This window comes from Pholcus phalangioides, unplaced genomic scaffold (genome assembly GCF_987345545.1).
Source record: "Pholcus phalangioides strain wild (caught in Gottingen) unplaced genomic scaffold, Ppha-v1.0 ptg000003l_1, whole genome shotgun sequence".
NCBI lineage: Eukaryota > Metazoa > Arthropoda > Arachnida > Araneae > Pholcidae > Pholcus > Pholcus phalangioides.
Window position 1 is genome coordinate 20,465,354 of NW_028301596.1, and position 4,644 is coordinate 20,469,997.

Here is a 4,644-nt window from a genome sequence, read left to right on the forward strand (position 1 = left end):
CTTGTGACGTCTGTCCAACCAGAGAATTCCCCGTTCACCATAACTCGTTGCGACCTATCTCTTAACCACGATTCTATCCAATTCAGCAAGTTGCCCCCTATTCCAATCTCGTGTAAACGCTTCAAGAGTTTGCCATGTTGGACCCGATCGAATGCCTTCTGGAAATCAAGGTAAACAACGTCGACATTTTTGCTCTTACCCAAAGCCTTAGTCACGTAATCATAGAAGCAAAGGAGGTTAGTTACACATGACTTCCCCTTCCTGAACCCATGCTGATTATCCGACAATACATTATTCTCGTCTATCCACTTCACAAACTGCCTTTTGATGATAATTTCCAAAATTTTTGAGAGGGAGCTCGTCAAACTCACTGGACGATAATTAGACACCACTTCTCTACTACCCTTCTTAAATATCGGAACAACGTTAGCCAGTTTCCAATCTCTCGGGACGATACCCTCAGCAACACTACTCCTGTATATCTGTGCGACTGGCCCCAACAATTCATTAGCACCTTCCCTGAGAACCCTGGGATAGATATCATCTGGTCCTGGTGCTTTGCTTGCACATACATTTCTTAGAAGATTTAGGACCTCCACGTCTTCCACTTGAATATCGTTGAGCGTTTTATTACCCCATGCAACACCCGTATATCGAATATCATTATCTCCATTAAAAACCGACGCGAAAAAGTCATTGAAAGCACTACACATGCCTACATTGCTCTCTACTTTTGAGCCTCCTATCGAGAGGGGGCCAACTGTCCCCTTACATCCATTATTGACGTATCGAAAAAATGATTTTGGGTCAGAGCCAATGTTATCTGCCAACCTAGATTCAACTTGCTTTTTACTATCCCTTATCGCTTTCTTCAACAGTCTTCTTTTATCAGTAAACAATGATAGGTCACCTCGTCCACTTTTATACTCTCTGAATGCTCTTTTCTTTTCAAGATAAAGGTTCCGCACGCTATCCGTGAACCATAGAGGGTGTGATGTACATACATTCTCACATTCTCACATACATTCTCACATTCTTCAATGGTCCCTTCAGCTAGGAGCTTATCAAGCTCGATCTTCAGCACGTCCTTTCGGTTAGGAGACATCCGATACTGAGGCACTGCGACAGGAGGATGCGTTCCAGTCTCTATGTGATGCTCTATAAATGGTGTCGCCTCTCCCCCTGGACTAAAAATTGTCTCGTACTTTTCTAACAGACTGTTTAACAATATTTTTTGTTTTTCTGATAGATGTTGTCCTTCATTTTGTCTTAGTTGGCAGTACTTCAAGTCGACATGGTCTACCACATGTTGAACAGTTTTTATCCTAGATTCGTTCACGAAGTGGAATCGCTTACGAGTATTTTCCCCGAAGAACCATTGCCTTCGCTTGAGATCCAACACGATACCAGCTTTCTCTAGAAAGTCGATTCCCAAAAGAGTTCTGTTACCGACGATTCCAGGAAGAACTATAAATTTCGTCCTTAGTCGCTTCCATTGGATGTTGACCAATACCGTTGTGGTCCACACATTCACCGTTGATTGCTGTCCGTTTGCAAGACGCATCTCGATAGTTTCCTGATGGAATTTGGCGTTTTGCTCTTTCAAAATACGATGCAGAGTATCACTTGCGATACAGTGCGTAGCACCGCTGTCGGCACAAGCAGTTCCCACTTTGCCATTTACATGAATTTTTAACAATGCTACGGGTTTTGTTACAGAAGAGCATAGATTCAGTTCCAACTGACCAAACTGAGCGGTTGTCACTGTCATTTCGGGATTACAGGTCGGACACTGCGCTCTAATTACCCCCGGATATCCACATCCATAGCAGCTTAGAGGTCGCTGTTCATCCAGGCTGATCATGGGAAGTGTCTGTTCATCTGCACGAATCACTGGTTTTGATGAGGTCCATGGATATTTCATCGGTGTTTGCTTTCGACGACCCTCGACATCGTACTGCTGGTTGAATTTCTTTGTGGAAGTACTCCTGGCATCTTCATACGCGTCGAGTTTCTCAGCTAGTTCCGATGGGGAGATCAACATGGCCCATACATCGATGAAATGTTCTTTCACTTGTGGAGGGCACTTCTTCTTCATCTGATCAGCTATGACTAGATTAATCAAGTCCTCGAATGTTGTGACCTTAACTTCTGTTAACCACCCTTCAAGATACGTTTTCAACTCAAAATAAAAATCACGCCATGAACTCTCTGAGTTCTTCCGATGCTCTACAAAAAGCTGTCGAAATCTGTCCGCATGTAGCTTAAATCGCTTTAACAGCAGTTCCTTGAGATACCGATAGTCCTTGAACTTCTCGTCAGGCTCCCTGGCACAGATCCTAGCCACCTCCTTCGGTAAGCTATTGATGAGATACGTAATCCACAATTCTTCCGGAATCTGGTGTAATCCCATGTGTCGTTCGAACAGGACCAGGAACAGTGAAATGTCATCTGATGATTCAAAACGCGGAACCGACACTTGAAAGTCCCGATTTGTCACAGCCGGTCGAACGGAAGCTTGGCACTTCTCCGCTTCTATCCTCAGTCTCTCGAGTTCGAACTGCATTTCTGCTTGAAATGCTTGGTCCGAATTCTCCTCTTCGACATCTTCCCGTCGAATCCTCTCCTCTGTTTCTTCTCGTCGAATTCTTTCTTCTGCTTCTTCTCGTCGAATTCTTTCTTTCTCTTCGGCATCTTCCGTCGAATCCTCTCCTCTGTTTCTTCTCGTCGAATTCTTTCTTCTGCTTCTTCGTGTCGAATTCTCTCTTCTACGAGGGTCTGTAGCACTCCTTTTGCGAAGACCTCATCGTATTCTTTACTGGACGTAATCAGCTTCTTCAGCTCTATCACTTTCATCTCGGGTTCGGTAGGTTCGCCCATCTCTTCGGCAAGGCGACGGAGTTCGTCTTTTCGATATTTCGCCAAGTATGCCATTTTCACTCACTTGGTACCTAATTAGGATGTCCGCTTAGCTAAAAACACTCACGCGTCTATTTTAAACGTTGGGCGCCAATGTGACGATTGGTGAGGTGTATACGAAGCGACGAACATGAAGCATTCCTTTATTCTGCATTAACCTGCGAAACATACAACCCTTCGTGATGAAGGTTAAAATCGAACTCTCTAGAATGTCTTCGTCTCTCGATACAACTTAAATCTCACGTGTCTCGTGAATAAAGTATTACTGTACATCCTTGTTAACAGCTTGCCTGTTACATATTTTAATTTGGCAATTGAAGCCTACTTTTTTGAACACATTGCTTTTTTTCATGGTGATGTTCGATTATGTGGATAAAATTAATGTATTTTCATGAGCTTTTTTTTCTGGAGGGAGACGTAGACATACGTAAAAATGTATTTCAATATGGAACAATAAGGAGTGCAGTGATACCTTGAGTTGATAAAATTCTCAACTGGCAAGTAATTTCAGTGAAGAGCAAAAATATTTGCTGAGAATGCTTCAACATACAAGCAAATTCTTCATTTACGAGAAGTATCTTATTTTGCTCAGGACCTTTTTCTTCTCAAAGTAAACACATTGTCGAACAGTAAAATGTACATCTTGTTTGCAAAATTTCTGCTGTTGTGCATGCATTGCACCATGCTAAATGGTTTTATGTGTATACTAGTGATACCTTTTGCTGTCTGGATTTTCTTCATATACTGGGAGCATTTAATGAGGGCAAACCTTTGTAAAGGGATAAACATGTCTAAAAATGCAAAAAGTATGCAAAACTGCAAAAAATAATTGACTGGACACAAAGCAAAGAATAATTTTGGTAAACAAAATTCAAATTCCTCTGTGGAGAATTGAACCACCATCCTCACGGTCCGGGTGAGTGCTCTACCATTAAGCTACATAGGACAGACGTTTTCTTTCTTTAGGACATATGTATGTATTGAACGGGACTGTTGTAGACAGCCTCCTAACTCAGCAACAGCTCGTAACAACACTAGCTCCCAGATGGGGGGAGGGGGGGGGGATAAATTCGTCTTGGCTTTGTGTCCAGTCAGTTGTACTTCTCATAATTAACAGAGAAGCTCATAGTTTCGATGTCTGAAATGTGTTGTTTGTAAACCCTGGTAACAACAGCAAACATTTCAAAAATAATTGTTAATGTTCATAAACCATTTTTTTGACCATTTCAGGCATTTACCTTGCTCTGACAAATTTTTAAAGTAGCCTGTGATTCAATTTGATTCCTGTTCATTATATAACTAAATGACACCTTTTTGAAATATTTTTGATTTAGTTTTATTTTCTGCTAGTATTTTTTTTAATATAATATCATGGGAAAAAAAAACCAAAGGTTTCCACATAACATTTTGAAACATGGAGGTTTTGGTCAGTTTTAGACAGTTTTTCCCCATATGTCCTGTCCAAAACCCCAACCCTGTTATACATGTTCTAAATTACTCATGTGGTCTCTCACTGTCTAGGTCACACTTTCATTCATTCACGTGTTGGCACATGCTGTAGGTAACTCTTTTGATCACTGATCTGATTCTTGTTCTCTAGGCAGGGTAGCTTGATTCAAATCCTGATTTAAATCATTTTTTTTAATCACTGATTTAAACCAGATGCTGTTGATATTCCAAACAATTTTGAATGTTGTTTTTTTTTAAAACTTGTATGATGTAAAT